Source organism: Sinocyclocheilus rhinocerous, unplaced genomic scaffold, assembly GCF_001515625.1.
Source record: "Sinocyclocheilus rhinocerous isolate Xijiao unplaced genomic scaffold, SAMN03320098_v1.1 scaffold921, whole genome shotgun sequence".
Classification (NCBI taxonomy): domain Eukaryota; kingdom Metazoa; phylum Chordata; class Actinopteri; order Cypriniformes; family Cyprinidae; genus Sinocyclocheilus; species Sinocyclocheilus rhinocerous.
The window spans coordinates 140,450-161,182 of NW_015640057.1; the positions used below are offsets into that span (position 1 = coordinate 140,450).

Consider the following 20,733-nt stretch of genomic DNA (forward strand, 5'->3'; position numbering starts at 1 on the left):
CCCCAAAAAAAAACATACTTTCATAGTAGAAGGGGAGGGGCTATCCGACTCTGATGCTGGATGACAAAATAACCTTATAATATGCCATACACTAGATAGTAGAATACAGTTCTGCCTCAATCAAATAACTAATTTGATGCTTATTAATAGTTAGTAAGGTTGTTGTTATGTTTGGGGTGCATTAATATCTAAAAAAGGGGTCATGCAAAATAAGGCATTAATATGTGCTTTATAAGTACTAATAAACAGCCAATATGCTAGTAATATGCATGCTAATAAGCAATTACTTAATAGTGAGAACTGGTCCCTAAATGAAAGTGTTACCAGTTTAATAGAAGTACATATTATAGAGTACCTCTTTTGGGACCCAACTATAGTCTGTACAATGATAAATGTTACAAACAGCAGCATGTCACCTTGTTGACATGAATTCAGTGAGTGGTGTCCAGGTTTCATCTCAGAAATAAATTAGATCATTTATATACAGAGTTCTGTCATGAAACTCTAGATGGCGCAGTCCGATAGGTCTAACTCAATCTGACCTAATGACATCATTATCACATAGCACAGCTGATTGGTTCTCTCCTGTATCGGTAGCCAATGAGCTCGCTGCTCAACATTCAAATATATGACTAGTGCTTGCAGTAGCAGTTGCAGCTTGCTTCAGAAACCCTCCACCTTCCCCAGCTCCACCTGTATAGATCTGCTACGAGGTGATTCATGTATGCTATATGGGGGTTATTTCATGTATGTTATATTTGCAGCAGCAATATTTCTTACATGCTCACAGCAGCATGTTGTGGATGTATTGGCAGTAGGAAGTCTCGGTTATTGCTCTGCCGCAGCAGCAGCGTAGCAGATCTATTCCGCCAAGACCAAATACATTAACATTGTCATGTACATTCAGGGCTCGAAATTAACTTTTTTACTTTGTAGCACTGGTGCTCCCAACTTCAAAAAGTTAGGAGCACTGACCAAAAATTAATGAGCACCACAACTACAAAGTATATATTAACAGATTTTATCCTTACATTCTTTACTTTAATGCAGATTTTAGATTGGTTTATATTAGCTGTCAATCACTTTGCAATGCAGAACACAGAAGCTGCATCTGAAGTGGCATTTAGATACATTTACACTGATTAATGCAGGACATGAATGCATTTAACCTGCAGTTACACATGCATAAATGTTTGAATTTTGTGATGCATTTTAATAGAATGAATCATGCAGCGAAAGAACGCACTCTAAATGCGCACGTGCACTAGTCTAACCTACTAGACTTCATCACGTCACAGCTAATATTAACCAATCTAAAATCTGCATTAAAGTTAAAAATGTAAAGCTGAAGTTTAATTGGTTATGTAACATTTGATAGAATGACAGACCGGTCACCGTATCAACACTCAGAAGGCACATACTCTGATCGTTTTTAGAGATATGAAAACAGGTCGCACGACAACAATTATATGCACTCGCACAAATGCTCCCAAATATATTTTGAGGTCGCACAGATGAAATTTCGGGAGCATATGCGACCAAAATGGTCGCAATTTTCGAGCCTTGTACATTACCATGCCAATCCCTCCGAGAGTTGTCATGACAGAAATATATATATTAAATCCAATTGTAGTCAAGTAAGAAGAAAGACATTTCTGCTCATATTACTTCCATGTTGCAAGTATTTGACAGAGTAATCAGCCAGTAATAGCGCAATGGAGGCACTGCTTCCTGTCACATGACTTTTAACCTTTATTTTACTGTTCGCCATTCACATTCACGCCACACTTTAGAAACTCCGTGATAACACAGTGATCTGGTGTTGTATGCCACAATTTGCTTAGACAGTGTTACTTTAGGTGGGAAATTAGAACACTATTTAGTCTCGTATTCCATAATTTGTTTTATAATTCTTTTTTTTTTACGATCCCTGTCTTGCCTCCTCAGAGACTAAGTACATACTACTTATAGGTCTTACAGGTGAACCCTATTCTTGCATGCTCCCTTGTCAGGTCTTATGTCTTCCATGTCTTGTTGTTTGTAGTCACTGTTTCATCGGGTACAGATGGACCCCATTGAGAAAGAGTGGCTGCGTTGTGCAGCGCTGGGAAACGCTACTACCCTGTACCTGCTTCTACAACAGGACCCTACACTTGTCTCCAAAAAGGTGAGACTTCACCATTGCATTTTATTTGTAAAAATTCAAACGTTTCAATAACTAAAAAATATATATTATTTATTATTCTCTGTATGGTGCCAGTACCATAATTTTCCTGATTACTAGTAATTTGTGTAGTGACTTGAGGGTTGCAGCGGTTGCGTTTCCTGAGTTGTAAGGGTCAAGCTAATTAGGATGAGGATTACGTTACTGCACAGAACCAGAGAGTGTCTCTTTTGAAGATTTAGGGCAGGATGAAAAGACTTGGACAGGAACTGATTGTTGTTTGACCAGGAGCGTTTTTGTTGCCTGATAGTGTTAGAGGAACAGAGTGGGTCTTCTTTAAAGGTGAAGAGAAAAGAAAATAAAACACGCTGACGACTTCCAGATATTGTTTGTCCCCTGGATGCAAGCGCAGCCTGTATTGGCTTAACTTCAGAAGCCTTTGGCCCCAAGGCTGTGTATTCTGCCACTTACGCACACTTCCGAAACAAGGGAGATGGTTGGACACAGAAAATAGAGAGGAGGAAAAGAAAAGGAAGGTGGCAGAAGTGTGTCTGGTTGTAAATCATCACATATGTGCCTGGCAGCAGCAGCGGGTCACGGCTCTACGGGAGTGAGGCCCAAAGCAGCAGCTCTTATTAAATTTTCATGAAGTTTAGTGAATTTACGCAGTGAGCGAGGATGACAGGGAACGGCTGGGGCTGCTAAGTGCTTGCAGCGTTGCTGTAGAGCAACTGGCAAGAACACTTACCACCTCTATAGCTACTGCTAATACTAATAGCTACTTATTTTACTCTAGTTTAACCAGTTGTCAGATATTAATGGAACATTCTCAGAAAACGGTGCCATTTGTGTCCAAAAATTTCTAGGAATTACTTTGAAACAGTTACTCTTGAACTAAGTCCTAAAGCACCAGTATGTGTTTACAGACTTGCAGTGCAAGAACCAATAGTTATTTAATGTTACTAACCCTGAGTCTCTAGTTGAGTTGCAGGTTAATTAGTAATTAATCAGTAGTAAATCATGGCCCAAAATTCCTGCAAGCTACCCTTTTCATAAAACCTACATGAAAGAGTGTTTTTAAAACATAGTTAGCTTTACTTTTTTTCCTCAACATGTCAACAAAAATTCAAACATTGTTCATCGTTCTTTCCACTAGTTTTCAAAGTCAAACGGATTTCATAATCTTAGTGCAAGTTTGTGGACCTGCTACCGTCAAAGAGAACACTTTAAATCATGTGTCTACTAGCATGCTTGTGCTGATAACAGCAAAATTTTCTTTTTTGTAAGTGATGCTAACTTAGACAACAACAGGGCATTTCCAAAGAGCACGCAAGGCTTTCGTCTGTACCTCACAATCCATTTTTCAAACAAGGAACTGGTTCAAATGCATCTTCATTGTCTTTAAAGATAAGATGGGACTTTCTCATCAGATCTGACTTCAGATGTGGCAGTCAAAGATGGACATTTTTAGTGGACCTTTTTGCTCATCCAGTCCCCCCAGGTCAACAGTAATGGCCAATGCTCTTAACCAGGATCAGATAAAAGCGATAGTGTTGATGGGATAGACAGCATCTTATGTGGCCATCACGATTGAGAGACAAAAACTCATAGGAAAGGTTAATCTCAGGCCCTTATCAATCAATTACATTTGGCTTTGTGGAATTAATGGCATGGCTGGAATTGCTTGGCAGGATTGAAAAGGGTTTGTGGGCTGAACTTGGCATTGGCGTCTCTAGGGGAAATGAAGCTCTTTGTGTTTGAAGCATCACAGCCAAATGGTTCAAACCCCTCTCATAGACGCAGATACAGAGCAAGATATTGGCGTCTCTGGAGGAAATGAAGCTCTTTGTGTTTGAAGCATCACAGCCAAATGGTTCAAACCCCTCTCATAGACGCAGATACAGAGCAAGATAACAGCTTCTCAAATTAATTAGTGCCTCCTCGTTCCCAATCAAACGGTTACCTTGAGTCCCTTGTGAATCCCTGCAGAAAACGCAGCGCCATTGAAATTGCAATGTGTGACTTTGTGCGGTGCATCGTTTGACCATGTTTGAATTATGTGTCCGTGATGGCTACAATCTCATTAGATTTGTTTCCTCCTTCTTTTCGCAGGACTTTGTCACCGTAAGTACATGAGGACTCTACTTATACCCCTTCATCCCCGTCCTCTTTGCTTCTGCTTCATGCCACTAGAAAGAACTCATGCAAACCCAATCATCAGTTTATCACTCTTTTCATGTAATTCTTAGTTTTACCCTAATCTTTCTGTTGTCCGCAATTATACTCAAGTGTTGTTTCAAGAAGATCATCAATTGTTATCTGAGGCTGGTTGGGATAGGCACTATAGGCAGTGTTGTGATGCTCAAAATACCAAAACTACCAACTTAACTACAAATTTTAGTAGGGTAACAGTTTGTTTTCAAGCAGAGTAGCTTTCCCATTAAAAAGTAAAAAATTGTGCAATAACTAGTGGCATAAAGAGAGTAAAATTAATTGGGAACACAGTTGTAAGCCCAAGTGTATATTTAAGCCTAAAATGCACACCCTCTATTTCAATTTAACTAATTCGAGATCAAATTCATTTCATGTAAATAGTAAACATGATCTCACGAAATGAAGAAGCGGAAAAATATTTATCGAGGTCGAGGTTTCATACAAATTTGTGCAATGTGTACGATTTGTGATCAAATAAAAGTAAACTTCAAACTGTACCTCTGACCCCACTCCTAAACCTAACCCTCCGCAGGGCGAGTAGACTGTATTAAAACGTGTAAATGAGATTGCCAAAACATAATATTTATGAATTGTAATGCAACAGTATTGAAAATTGCAGCGTTCGTTTAAATGAACCAGTTTGTGCGAAATTTGATTTTGAATTGTATTGTAGTAGAATGCGAATAGCTTCAAAACGGTTAGCCACTTTTTATTAGTAGCTTGTTCATCGAGCCAAGTCAGTGCTGATAGCAATGAAAAGGAAGTCAGAAAAGACAGCAAGTTTGGGGGTATTTAGATGAATGATATGCATGTATGAGTAGAGACACCCACTGGTCAGTTGCATCCATCGCAATGCTGTTGTTTTCTAGAATATGACACCAGGGAAATCAGATTTGCAAACAATAACATCCAAGGGCTTGCTAATCTTCTTAAGATAAATGAATGAAGGGGGGTGGAAATGAGAAGGGGGTGTCTGTAGCCAGGTTGGACACTGATCTTGAGGCGATCGAATAACAAGGGAAGATGAGACCAGGATCTGGGGATTAAGCTGAGGAGATCCCAGAGGAATCAAATGAGAGTTTAGCCTTTAGACTCACAATTTCTCAGCTTAGAGCCAACCACCCCCAAAACTTCAAAAACGGGAGGCTTTGAAATGGAAGTAGGTGTCCATAATCCCCTCTGTGGATGCTAATCTATGTACCTAGATTTGGTCCTTCCCTTAGCCTGAGCTTCACAACAATTCTCCTCTCCTCTCGGGCTGGCCAACTTTAGCCTTGTGATGTGTTGATGAAGGTGGAATGGATTAGTTGAGTAGGTGTCCTCTTTAGAGTAGTTCTTTCATTAGATCTCATTAGCTCTCTTGACTAGAATGTAAAGGACACTTGCTTAGAGTCCATTGTACAGTATTTCATTTGCATCAGGACAATGTTTGATCCATGTTGTCTTCAATCACTGTTGTCTTCAATGACTTCATTGGATTTCCAGGGGGTAAGTATGCTCTCTAAGAGTCGTTTTTGTTATATCAAGTTTGTTAGTGGTGTTTGCTAAGGCAAGCCTTCCCATGGTGGAGGAGAGACCCGAGTTATATAAAAGGACCAGAATATCTGAGAGACTTTTGGGTGGGCTCTTTTGATTTAGGCCAGTAAGCAACCACAAAGACTACGCTAGCAACAACATAGCAACATACTAAAAACCATCCAGAATACCTCCAGTGCCCTGGTGACCACCCACAATACCCTAACGTAGGTGTCAAACATTTTAATGCCAAGGACCCCCATATATGATGATCCCTAATAGTTTGTTCACACCAAAGCGAAGCGAATATTCATGTGAGATGTTTTTTTGTGTCATTTACGTGAATACAAACATAATAATGCTCTCCCTCCATTTTTTTTTTTGATACAACTGGACGTGTCAAACCAGACGCGTCATTAAGCTCTTCACTGATTGACTTGCGCGACAACGCGTCATGCGAATCTCCTGCTCGTGTTAAAATTTTTCAACTTGCGTGGAAGACCGATTGAGGCGAATATCACCTGTTTGCAGCAATCATGTTGCCCAATTCGCCACGTCATCTGGCGCAAATTTGCGGCTATTTGCGTCTTTGCATTGACTTTGTAATCTACTAGCGCAAATAATTTAATTCTCAATTTTTTCACAGTTTGAAAAAGTGTGGTAAAACTTGCACAGTTTGTTGGCGCCAATCAACTTGTGGGCAGACATGCAGCGCTGTTGTGCTTCAGCGTCCCGAGTTCAAGTCCTGACTTATGGACATTTATCACTTTTCATCGATCTTTATTAATTCAAGCTTTGCCTATGTTTTCAGGAGCACACAATCTAATAATGAGAGAAACCAGTGTTAATATATGAAAACATGGTCATGGTGGTTTACACCTTCAGGCATCTTCATGCAGGAGTTGAGCACTCTTGTTCAACATTAATAATTGCAATGATGAGGTATTTAATTCATGTTAATTTGTGTGTCTGGTATGCGGCCCTCTCTATACGCACAGGCAGCCAAATTATCATTGTGTCTAATTATAGTGTAATGACACGGCAATTATTAGTTTAACAAACAGGCAGCGCTCCAGCCGCCTCGGGGCGGACATGCACCTCTCTGCATCTCTCAGCCAGTAGGAGTGGAGGATTGAGCTACTGTGGTATAAAAGGATTAAATTCATGCTTAAGTTTTAGGATAAGGAAGGCTCTTTACCTCTTTTTATTGGCCTTTTGTATGTTTACAAAAAAAAATTCACAGTGTTGCAGCGTAAATGTGGTGGGATTTTAACAGTTTTCTGAGATGAGAGGTAAAACATACCTTAAAAAGTCAGCAATGTTTTGTTTCTTTTTTAATTCTTATGGCTTATGAAAGCCGACAGAGGGCTTGTTCTCATCTGCTAGTGTAAGATATGCTATGTACTATACACAAACCTTTTAAGGCAGCACCTAACTGAAATGGACCTTCATAAGAGGGAATTTATTAATCTACTCAAGCAGAAACTCTGTATCATACAAATAGACCTCCTTGCTCAAAACACACTGTAGACCGAGTTCAATAGAGTTTAATGCTAGCATGTCTAGTAACACTTGATACTCTAAAGGAGTGCTGTAGGGGTGGCGTATTTTTGTAGGCCAAATCCAGAAACGAGTTATAATTTTAGTACTTCTGGTTTCATTGACACTTTTTTTTTTTTAATGGGATTTTGGTTAATTGCCTGAAATAAGACATTGAAGTCATGTGACTGTAGCATAGTTACTTCAGTTGCGTTTAGCTTTTTACTTCTAACAATTAAGTTTAGGTTTCAAAATTTATAAAAGTTAATAAATAAAATAAAATAACCCAAAAGCCAGTGGAAAAATCCTATTAGGTTTTTGTCGAGGGGACCAGGGTGATGCTAACTTACTTCAAAAATCCATTACTGCAGTGCTCTATAATATAATACAATACATAGCACATACAAATATTGAGTAAAATGGTCTGTTATAAAATTTTTATTATTTAATTATTATGAATGAAGGTTCGTCTAATGCAGTGGTTCCTAACTAGTGGGGCACGACTCTTCTGGTATGGTCACAGATAGTATAGGGACAAACAATGCTAAATACAAATAATAATAAGTGACTAGCCATATAATTTTGCATAGTTAGGAAAACGAAATAGAGTTTTAAACTTTTAAAGTGGAGGCAAAAACTCCTATGTTCTGTCAGTCGAACTATAACGACTAGTAAACCGCATTTCTGTTGTCTATAAATACATGAAATTGTGAAATTAGTTAATATAATGTTATAAAACGTGCATATTGGAGAGCTCATACAGTTTGTTTTTCTTTTCCGCAATAAACAATTTTGATATTGTGTTGGATCGCCACTTAATGTTTAATGTAAAATCTGGGTCCTGAAGCAAAACCAGCTGAGAACAATCCCTTCAGTTCTATCTAAAATTAAAAATATTCAAAGCTTTCAGTATTATCAAACCTCAGATTTGAGTGATAAGGTCATAAAAGGTGTGTGTGTGTGTGTGTGTGTGGCTGCTCTCCCTGTGCAATAATTCAGTGTTATCCCAGCAGTCATTGTAAGAGGCTGTTAATGTTGCTCTTTTGTGTGGGGCTATGACCGTTTTTAAACAGCTCCATATGGTGACAAGCATCAGGCTTTGAGTGAGAGTGTGTGTGTGAGGGTCTGCTCTCACCCTCTCTATTGAGCCCGACCACAGAGGAGCACTATAAGCTGTCCTTTCACACTGCCAAACACACACACACACACATTGACTAAACCGACCCCAGTTTTGCCCCACACATGAAAATTACACTGCTTCTTATGTCCGGCTTGATCAGACTGGGAGAATAGAAATTGTTTGTTTGAGGTTTTTTTATTTTTATTTTTTTAAACATCTGATTATTATTATTATTATTAATAATACTACAAATTCACACTTTTTTTCATTTCATTTTTTCTTAGATTTGTTTGAAAGTGTAAATCACTTTGAAAAGTAACAATTAACTCCACAAGTCTGATTTTAGGCATCATTCATGTGTGATTACCAAATGGTGCAAAATAAATACATAAACACTTTGGTTCGGGGTTTGTTCAAATGCCTTAGCAAACACCTCTAAACTATATCTGTGTGTCATATTCCCTTGTGAAGAAAAAAAAATCCCCCAAATTGTATTGAATGTGCAAGAAAAAAAAATTATGCATAGATAATATAAAAGACCACTTAAGTGTTTTTAAAGACTTTTAAAAAGTGTATTTTAGTAATAATGTAAAAATAAAGAATGTATTACTGCTTTAAAGAATTAAGCACATTTCGATGATTTGAATAACATACTGCACTAAAGCACATGGAAAGTGCTTTATGATTATAAGTTTAACTCTAGTGTGTTATTTGATATTTGATATAAGCTAGTATATTTAAAACATACTAAATTGCAACTTAAAGATGTGTTTGTACAAAAATATTTAAATGAATGACATATAGCATAATGTTCAACAAAAATGGCATCATACCATAAATGCATGTCTGTACATTCTGCAGTAAACTTTAACTTAATTACGCTACTTAAGTGGTTCAGAAACACTCTGAAACATTTTAAACATGCAATTAAATGTCCAAAGTTGTTACATTCAGTTCGCACTTAAGTATAAGCTATATTAAAGGTATTCTTTTTAAATGCATTTTAAAATGTAGGCCTAATTATTTTTCACAAGGATATGGAAATGTCAACCTGGTCTCATGGCAAAAACGTACCCGGGGGCACATTTTCGCGAGACGCGAAATACATACCAATAAGTACATATCACTGCAGTTTCCAAAAGAAATGAACACTAGAGGCAGTAAAACTCCGACACCTTTTATTCCTTTTCACACACATTTACAGAGTTTCGATTAATAAAGCGTAATTTTCTCACAATTACTTGAAGAATATCATGTTATGACTTCAAAACAATTTTAATATGCTGGGAGATTTGAAAACTGATGCTTTTGAACGTTAGCACCGCACATATCCAGCTTCATATAAATGGGTTTTCATCGACGGTAGGTTTGTTCGTTAACTCACGGAGTAGGCTACGGAGACGCACTTTAGAGGCGAGGAGCTCCGGTTCGAATCCCGTGTAACTATGGTTCGACAAAACGGTTCAAATCTGCATATAAGGAAGTTCAAATGACACGGTTGCATCAACAAATGCGTTTTTATATCAGTTTTGCATTTGCTAACACTATCGGGTAGGTTTAGGGTTGGGTTTGGTGTAGGGCATATTTCCAACACGATAGAGCATTAACTTTTAGCGACAGTCCCCGGATATTTGAATTCTGAACCGCCGCAATACGTACCTGAAGCAACGTAATAAAAACACAGCAATACGTACCTATATCAACGTAATAAAAACATCCCAGGGTTCACGTATTGAACCCGTGTTTTAGCGCCACTCAGTGGACATTTCTCTTTGAAACTGCGGCGAAACGTGCAGTAAGGTACGTAAAAACGGTGTTGCAGAAAAGTACCCAGAGGTACGTATTTTTATGAGACTGGGTTGGGAAATGTGATGTTTAATGCTCCAATACGTTCTGCTAACATCTTAGCTGCACTAGGTTTTGCTTTTCTGTGGATTGTTCAGTGGATATTGTTTTATTGCACATTGTTTACTAAACGATCATAGACCTGGGCAGATTGTTGCTCTTCAGGACGGGGCACAGACTGGCCGGAGACCAGCAGAGAAGAGGACATTTCTCAACGGATTGTATGTGTGTGAATAAAGCGGGGCCCTGTCCGCCCAGCGTGGGCTCTGTAAGAGACGGCTTATGGGGTCAAGGTGGGCTGCCAGCTCTTGCGTGACAAGATACATAGGGCTTTTTGATTCGCTCTTCGGCAGATTACAGGTTGCTATAGTTTCTCTAATGCTCAAATCAAGCATTCAGCTAATCGGCTCAGAATAGGTTAAAGGCTGCCGCTGATTTGGAAGAGATAAAACTTGGTGACAGAAAATTGGGGAGGAGAGTTTGACAAAAGCACGGCTGCTCCGGCTTTGATGTCCCGCTCCGTGTGAATGTGGACGGGGACCGGAGAAACACTCTGAGCTTATGGCCAAACACGCCGATACGACGAAACACAATGGCGACTATGGAGAGCAACAAGGCCCAAAAGAGTTGTGTTATCCTATTACTGATGTTGTTTTCTTGCATTCTTCCACTGTCTCGCTCCGGGGATCTCTGACACACAATGAATACAAAAATAACACTTGGAACTCCTCACTTGGTCCTGAAGTTTGTAAGTAGCCTGTACGTTCATCTGCATTCATGCATTAGAGATTCTGTGTAGTCTCTAGAGGACATTTGTGTTTAGAAAGGCATAAAGATCAGTGATAGCAATGATAAATGATACCAATATTTAAATATGTATTAAAATTGTGACCTTGAGTTTGGCTCTTTTAGTTTGGCCTCAGTGAGCTAACATTGTGCTGAATTAGCTGCTATGCAAATGACTCAAGAGTGTTCCCATTCATTCATATGGGGCCTTATGCAAATGAACCCAAACACAGCTTTCATAGGTGCTTCATAAATGGGCTTCAGATACAGTGACCCAAAATTTTGGACTCTGGTATTTGGACTTTTATAACACACTTAAAAATGTCTAAATGTCATTGAATAGATAAAAATACCACTGTAGTTGTTGAGTTTTTGTCTGACGACACTATATTTAATTCGAAGTGAATGTAAAGAAGGCTGTAAACGGTTTATAATGGGTTGGACTGTTTTAGGTATTGTCAAAGTGTTTATAATGATTATATCACTGTTTATGACATATTTTAAATAGGCCTCTAAACTAACTAAAGTCAACATCTTATTTAAGTAGTATGTACAATTCAATGCATTACTTTTTTTGGTAAAAAATTAACAAAAATCCCTTGATTGATTGATTAAAATCAGCAAGTACATTAGACGGTGTTCAAAACTGTCTCCTTACCCTACCCTGATTCACAATGGTAAGCTTATAATAATGATTTATAATTTGATCTTTCGGGTCCGATTTTGCGGAAAATGTCAGTTTGGGGTGAGGAGATTGAAGGCTGACACTTCAGTGGCTCAATAAGTAGCTAGCTAACATTAGCACACTTGTTCGCTTTAGAGCTTTTCTGCTCTGAAGTGATTTATATTTTAACATTTATGTTTTCAATTGGTCAGAACAAAAGCGGCAGATATGTTACTTATTGTTCAGATGACATATTTTCGGATATATGCTGTATGTGGATGTAACATGACAGATCCGCTCTGATATGGTGATCATGATTCATTAGTGACAAACTCCACAAGTAACTTGCAATTAAAAAAATGTGTTTCAACAAGAAATGGCGATAAAGAGACAAAACTTCCGTACTTCAGTTTAAAATAAAATCAAAGAAAGAAAGAAAGATAGATGATAAAATTATAAAATAACTTCGGCCCTATTTAATGTTTTAATGCATATTACTGGTGTTAATGTGCGTGATTCATAAGTGCATGTTTTTCTAAAAAAAAAAAAAATTTTAAACTGAAAATTTTATTGATGTAATTTACATTTATATTAATTGAATTTAGATACATTTACACACACAATTGTAACAATTTATAGCTTTACTCCGCTCACTGGTGTTTTTTGTTTTTATTATAGAAATTATTATCATTGTTATTAATATTAATAATAATTATAATAATTATTATAATAATAATTCAGTGTATATATGAAACCCTGTTGCTCACTCGAGTGAAAAATAAATAAATAAATTAATTAATTTAAACATGTATTAGTATTATTATTATTATTATTATTATTATTTTACGAAAATACAATAAGGGTGATAAATTATACATTGTAAATCGATAAATCATATGTATAGTCGCAGATATACAGCGCTGAAATTCACTGAAAATGTATATCTAAAAAATGGACTACAAAATTAATTTAGGTTACAAAAATGGGCCTTGCAAAAGGTTTGATACAGAGAAGAAGATTTTGGTAACATTTTATTTTAAGGTGTCCTTGTTACACATACTGTAACAAGGACACCTTAAAATAGTGTAACCAAGATTTTCAGTGAATAACTACTTAAATTCTGGTCTGTTCCTTACAAAAAGTCTCTCTTTTGTGTTCCACAGAAAAATAACAGCAAACAGGTTTGGAACAACATGAGGCTGAGTAAATAATGTCAGAATATACTTATTGGGGTGAATAATGTCAATATGATCTTTGTGAATGAGTAAAAGAGGGCCGTTCAGGAGAGTCCAGTGCTTATAGTAGCTCAGCGCTGCTCTTCTGAAGCCCAGGTGTGCCGCTGTAGCCCGAGTACATCACATGTGTGATTGACAGCGGCGTGGTGATTGACAGCTGCTGTGTTTGCATGTGTGTGTGTTGCAGACGGCGCTCCACTGGGCGGCCAAGCAGGGCCGTGTGGAGATGGCGGACATGATGGCGCGCTCCGGAGCGGACGTCAACCAGAGAGCGGTGAGAGCTGACAGGAGCCAGCGCCCCCACTGACACGCTCACATTTACACCTCTGCAGGGGCCCGCACACACAACACACACCCAAACACACACACAAATTAACACCTCCTCCTGCCGCTCAGGCTGCCCGTATAATGTGTGTGTTTGCGTATAATTAAAGCGTAATTTCTCTTTAATATGAGCCCTTAGGCCACAAACTTCCTCGCCTATGTGATTCGACGTGGCTAATCAGCTAAATTTTACTATTAATCAAAGACACTCGCAGCGAGGGCTCGGATTTAAGTGGAGTGTGTTTGCATAAACATGACCTCATGTTTATTTATTCCAGATCTGCTAACAGTCAGGCAGTGAATGCTTTGGCCTTCCCCTCAGTTCATGCATATTATAATGCACTGTATCTTATCTCGTCATATTGAGGGTTGGTGAAGTGCAAAGGAAATACTGACAGGATCTTTGTGCCTCTGGCAGCACCCCTCCCTCCCTCCCGACCCCCAGCCTTTATTTGGAGGTCTATTTTCCCTTTATCACCCACAGCATCGTGGATCCTCTCAGAAGGTTATTTCAGATCAGATCCTGCTGCAGTTTAAAGAGTCCAATTCAACCCTTTGCAAATTGGCTGTTTATATAAATGTGAGAATCCAAGAGTGTTTGTTTGTGGGTAAGGGACTAAAAAAATGTCAGAAATTATGATTAAAAGGAGAAAGCTTTTACATTTTTATAGTATTCAAGTTGGTTTTACACACATAATATATATCATTTTCAACAATGGTTTTGAGTTAATGATTCTAAAATTGTTAAGTGGTGTAACCAAAAATTTCTTCTTCTTCCTCTTCCTCCTCTTCTTCTTCCTCTTCCTCTTCTTCTTCTTATATTCTAAAATGTTTTCAAGGTTTAAAGTAGTGTTTAGTATGTATGTATGTGTATATATATTAGTGCTGTCAAACGATTAATCGCGATTACTCCAAAATAAAACGTTTTTTTTTTACATAATATATGTATCTGTGCTCTGTATATTTATTATGTATATATACATACACACACATGCATGTATATATATATCAGAAACATATGCTATGCTTATATAATAAATATATTTATTTATAACATAAATTATATGAATATAAATATAGATATTATAGATATTTTCAAAATAAATACTGTATGTGTGTGTATTTATATATACATAATAAATATACACAGCACACACACATATTTCATACAAATTTTTATTTTGTATGCGATTAATCACGATTAATCGTTTGACAGCACTAATATATATATGTGTGTGTGTGTGTGTGAATATCAACAAAATATCTTCCTGCATGTGGTACACTGAATATTGTTACCATCTTTGTTACATTTTCTTATATTCAAATTTGTATTAGTTTTATACTAATATTAAATCTTTAAATAAATGTAAAAATAAAATGAAAATTGAAAAGACAAGTTCATTTCAACCAACTTAATCAAAAATAAAATATTTAAATACATATTAAAATAAAATGTTTTACATTCTATTAAACAAAAATACAAATCTAAGGACCACATTTTTGATAAAAATAATTCCAAACTACTTAATGTTACATAATGTTTCACATTTATTTATTTATATATTTATACAGTTTTAAGTTACATCTCTTAATTTTTTTTTCAAACTGCCAAAATATCAAATTAATTTTAATTCAAAAAATGTGAGCATGTGCATCATAGTAAAGGTGTAGATTTATTGATGTATTTATTTATGTAGTTAGTTAGTTAGTTAGTTAGTTAGTTTGTTTGTTCTTTTGGATAAAAATATAGTTGTAAAATCCAAAGAGGGAAAGTGCTGTGATTACTTAATGTTTTCTCTCACTTTTTCCACTACTCTAATCTCCCTCCTCATTCGGTCTGCAGTGACGTGCTCATTGAAGATAATGTTTAAAGCCTTCACGAGCACAGCCAAGCACACGCGCACTTTTTATTGCCTTCATAATTACATAATTAACTTTTGCTCTCTAATCGTTATGGGGCTAATGGTGCTCTTCAAGTGCAGTCTCCTCTGGGCAGAAATGGAATAAAAAAATCAATAATCCATGCATCGCTGTCAGGGTCTGGATGTGCCTCACTGTGATTCACAAACACACGATTGTGGATTTCTCTTTTCTGTCACTGTCTCATTTTCCCTTTTGATAGACTTTTTTGGTGTTTCACCACTGAAAACAAAAATTGGTGAAGAATTTTGACTAAATGCTACCAAATTACACAAACAATTACAAAGAAATGGCAAGAGCAGTGAATTAAATATGAAGTTTTGAAGTAGAAAAACATATATATTCTATCTAAGTTAAAAATGCATAAACTTTTTATGTTTATTTCTTATATGTGAATTTACATCTGATCGATGAAATGGTAAATTCCTTTCATTTTTAACATGTTTTATGAATAAATTAATAAGTTCATGCCTCTCTCTCTCTCTCTCTCTCTCTCTTTTAATACCAGCACCTTTACCTGGCTTTTTAAGCATGTAAGTGACCACCTGGTTTTATTCAGTTTCACATATTCAGAAAATGCATGTAAATTATCACAGTAGATTCTGAAATTACTTTCTCCTGTACTAATGTTCCCATAACATTTGGCCCAAACATGATATCATATCTACATTTTAGAGCAGTCTTGAGGTTGGAAGTGCACCCATGATGCTTTGAAATGCTGTAGGCGGCTCAATAGGTTTTGTAGACTTAGATTTATGCTCTTCATATGAAGAAAATATTTCCAAAGCCAAACTGCCCATGCTGTCGGTGTGAAATTAAGTGCTTGATCCATCTTGTGCTATGCTTATTCTGTTTCTGTAATCTTCTCTGACTTTTGCTGGCAAATGGGAGCCGCCTCTGGTCTTGATGACGGCCTGCTTTCTTCTTTCTTTCTGAAGGGGGTGAGTTTGATTTCAATACACCTGTGAAATGAAGCAGGATTTAGAAGAAATGTGCTTCAGATTACGCTACACACTCATTGGCTGTCCAGCTATCAGAGGATTGTGGGACGGTTAAGAACTGGCACACTGTGGGACCAAATCCCTTTTCCTTGCCTAGCATTGAACAAATAGGTTTTATTAAACATTCAAAATGGAGATACTATGAGATTAAGTTGGAAGTAATGGGGATTTAATGCCATTACCATTCAGACTAATACAGGAAGTATGTGCAATAGTATGGTGTTTCCTAAGCTGAGTATGACAATTTTTATCATTTCATTTTGTGGAGCTCATTGCTATTACTGCCTGCACAGTTGATAAGTTCTAAATGGCATACTATAATGCTGTTCATAGTATATTATAAAGGATTAGGTATGCATACTTGGTGTATGATACCTCTAAGAAAAACGTATTGATCAGAATTAACCAGGCCTACATAGAGTTCACTTTACCTGAGATGCACCTAGAACTTAAAATGTAATATATATTTCTTTGTTTGCCTTGAAAGTCAACAAAGTCATATAGTAGAAGTAAAACGGGTTGAGGTTGCATGTGATTAGGGCTGGGTAAAAATATGGATAGCTGAATTTTTTTTTTTGGGAAATATGTCAAGTTGTATGTCATGTATTTAAATGTATTTGTAATTACACATTTATAATGATGGCATTGCAATGTAGTGCATTTAAATTATATTACATTTAAAAGTAATAACACTACAGTTAAAATTGCAATCAAGCACTTTACATGTGCTTTAGTATGTTAGTCTACACATCAAAATAAATGTACTTCTTTAAAACACAAACAAATGATTATGAAAACAGTGAGTGAAATGTTTACTGTGACATTATTACAAAGGGCACTTTTTAAAAGTCTGCTTAAAGGCACAATATGTAATTTTCGAGAAAGCTCTGTTATAATGCTACTCTGTGCGGTCGTCACAGGTCTAATAAAACGCACAACATATTAAATCGTCTTTGGTGTTTCCATGTTTTCTACAAAACAAAACCGGAAATCGAGGGGTTATGACGTCATTGGCAGGCGACACAATGACACTATAGACACGGTCCATGTCACTAGTTAAAATTGCTTATTTCTCTGGATTTAAACATTCTTCGAAACATTTGGGATAATGAAAGTACACAAGTCAGCAAAATATATAACACTGTTCTAGTGGTTTTTGGATATTTTAATAAAAAAATCTGTGTGTTAAGAAACATAGTCATGAAAGTGTACTGTATTTACACTAAGTACACTTAAGTGGCCTTGTTTTATTTCATTAATATTACACTACAAGTGCACATTCAATACAATTAAGCAAACTTCTTCTTCACGAGGGTCATGACAGCAATTGTCCATGTCCTGTGTCAATGTGTTAGTCAGTCTCGTTAAAACCAAACTCACTGTCTTACCTTGATCTCCACTGGCTCCTTTGGCACCCTGGACGGTCTCTCCAGGGCCTTTACTGATACTGAAGCTGACGTGAAACAGAGCACATGAAAGTGGCTCTGACCTTTCCAAAAATGTCAGTGCTAGGACTAGTGTAATAATGAGGAGTAGAGCAGAGGGAAGTCTAATTTAACCTTTAAGGGCAGCAGAACTACACTATGATAGTGCTGTGCTGTTAGCAACATGGCTACGCTGTGCTACACGCTACAAACACAGCCACCAGCGATCCTGGACTGATTCTAGGCTACATTACCTGAAAGAATGAAATAGTGACACCTTTACCTGGACGTCTAGCATGTTTGCACTCCATTTCATGCAGTAACCCTGTTGAAAAAAACTAACAAAAAAACAATAGACACCATTACAGAATTTGTAATGGTTTTACTGGTTATAATGGGACCTGTATTGGTTTTAATGGGAACTGTAATGGACCCTTTGGGTTTCTACTGGTAATTGGTCGCCTTCTATTTGTGGCTTGTTAAAACCAATAAATCTTAATGGAATATGTCCCAAAACACACTAAAGAAAAACATTTTTAATGGTTTTAATGGTTAAAAGTTGATGGTTTGTAATGTTTGTAATGGTACTTGTAGTTAGAAGACCATTAGAATTTTCTGTGATGGTTTCCATTGTTTTTTTTCAGCAGGGTAGGCTTGAGTACTTCAAGGACTACCCATGATTCAATCTCTGTGTGTTTCTCTATATAAGTTCTGTTCCAGAATGTAAACGCTGTCTGCTGCTTACATAGACCTCCTGCGTGACTGATTTGTATCAGTCTACACAGGCAGCAACTCGACACATTATACAACTAGTGCCTTTCACAAAAAGTTAACTGGAGACTCGATTCACAACTGATTCCAGTAGAGTTTGACGTTAGCATGTTGTTAGGCTAACAACAGGTATCTATGTGTACATGCACTAAATTTCGAGAATCCAAATAAATCCAATCCAATTTCAGATTCTAAATGTTCTGCTTATGTGAACCCTAAACTTTGAATCTGATTCACATGTTTGTTTACATGTGCATAACATTACAAATCTTCCATAAATACGCTACGCCCATTCGTCATGTTGAGAACTGTTTTTTTATTGTTATTATTTGATTGAGGGTATGCTTAAACGATAATGATGTAATAATTTACATTTAAAATTTTACATAATTAATTTGCACCTGTATTTCAGTTTCATGCTGTTACGGACATTTAAGTACATTATCCAATTTTGTGTTCGGTTAATGTTCAAAATTCTCAAATATGATCGCTCTACCCTCGTTTTGCAGTAATCACACGGCCCATTAGTGTTATGAGTGAGGAAATGGTAACTGTAAAACAAACGGACACCAAAGAGATATCAGAGATAGATGGAGTCAATCCATTTGCAGAAGTGTCTTCGGATGATAAAGTCCCCTGAGGAGCATTAATGTGCCGTCATCCACACTAATCACCACATGAGCTCAGATCAGCACTAAACCACAGTCACATTTCATACATCCATCATCCTCTCACTATCCTTCTAGGTTTTGATAGGAAGCACCATCAGGCTGCAGCTGTTTGACTCAGCGGTGGGTGACTGACGGGATCCTGGAGAGGGTTAGTCCCGTGTTAATGTGCGGGATGTACTGGAGCGATTGTCTCAGCGGGTCTCGCTGTCTGGTTAACTGCATAAATGCGAAACGTCGCCTGCACACAGTGGTGTGTGAAATGACGTCCAGCTGTTTTTAATAGCCTATCGCAATCGAGTGACAGACACAACAGGAGAACAAGAATTGCTGTCATATTACTGTCCTCCCACACTAATGATATTTAGATATTTGCTTGTGTGTAGGATGCATATAAACTGACATTTCAGGACTTAATTTGAGCGAATGCACTTATAGTTTGTTTGTGTGTATTTGCAGGGTTACACACCGCTCCACCTGGCTTCTCTACAAGGACATGATAAAATCATCCAGCTGCTAATCAATAACTACAGTAAGATCACTGTTATTAACAGTATTAATATTCCTGATTAACTACACCTTAAGATGTGTGGATGGCATCTGTATATGAGTCTGCGGCCAGTTGGCGTGCATCTTTTGCAGCCACTGCATGTAAAATATGTAGAGAGGATAAACACGTGTTACTTCACACAACATTTTGGGGGTATGAAGTCACGTCGTGCAACCAACATGCAGAAAAACATGCAGGAAAGGAAATTATACAGAGAACCCCTGAAGACCACAATGTTTTGTGGTCAGTTTAAGTTTTAGAATGTCATGTGGTTCAACCTCCAAAAAACACTTAATGAAAACAATGAATTAACAATTAATGTTATTTGAAAAAAGTACAGATTTTTTATTATGAAAAATGTATTTATTTATTATGTATTTATTTATTTAAGATGTGTACACAGTACTTGAAGAATATACACTTTAAGTAAATACTGTATACAGCACTTAAAGGAAAAAATGTTAATGCCTTTTACTTGATGGTTAAACCACATGACATTTTAGAGTCATTAAATATAGACTTTTCTTAAATAGTACAGTATTTGCTAAAAAAATAGTTTTTCAAAACTAAAATATGTATTTATTCATTCATTCATTCATTAAGATGTGTACACAATACTTGAAGAATATACACTTTAAGTAAATACTGTATACAGCACTTAAAGGAAAAAATGTTAATGCCTTTTACTTGATGGTTACACCACATGACATTTTAGAGTCATTACATGTAGACTTTTCTTAAATAGTACAGTATTTGCTAAAAATAGTTTTTCAAAACTAACATATTCATTCATTCATTAAGATGTGTACACAATACTTGAAGAATATATACTTTTAGTAAATACTGTATACAATACTTAAAGAAAAAATGTTAATGCCTTTTACTTGATGGTTACACCACATGACATTTTAGAGTCATTAAATGTAGACTTTTCTTAAATAGTACAGTATTTGCTAAAAATAGTTTTTCAAAACTAAAATATTCATTCATTCA

General features: G+C 36.7%; 1 protein-coding gene across 4 annotated transcripts in view; it reads left to right on the forward strand.

Annotated features, from left to right (window-relative positions):
- LOC107752458 (uncharacterized) overlaps positions 1 to 20,733 on the forward strand; it is a 77,879-nt gene that overhangs the window by 41,601 nt on the left and 15,545 nt on the right. The window contains exons 6-8 of one of the 4 annotated variants that reach the window (XM_016568435.1): positions 2,045 to 2,167; positions 3,359 to 3,361; positions 13,270 to 13,356. The gene's annotated coding sequence lies outside the window, so the exon portion shown is untranslated. Of the gene's footprint in view, positions 1 to 2,044; positions 2,168 to 3,358; positions 3,362 to 4,276; positions 4,996 to 5,863; positions 7,854 to 13,269; positions 13,357 to 15,856; positions 16,268 to 19,649; positions 19,723 to 20,733 lie in introns of those variants that run through there. The other 3 variants (XM_016568432.1, XM_016568434.1, XM_016568433.1) reach the window with 3 other exon arrangements.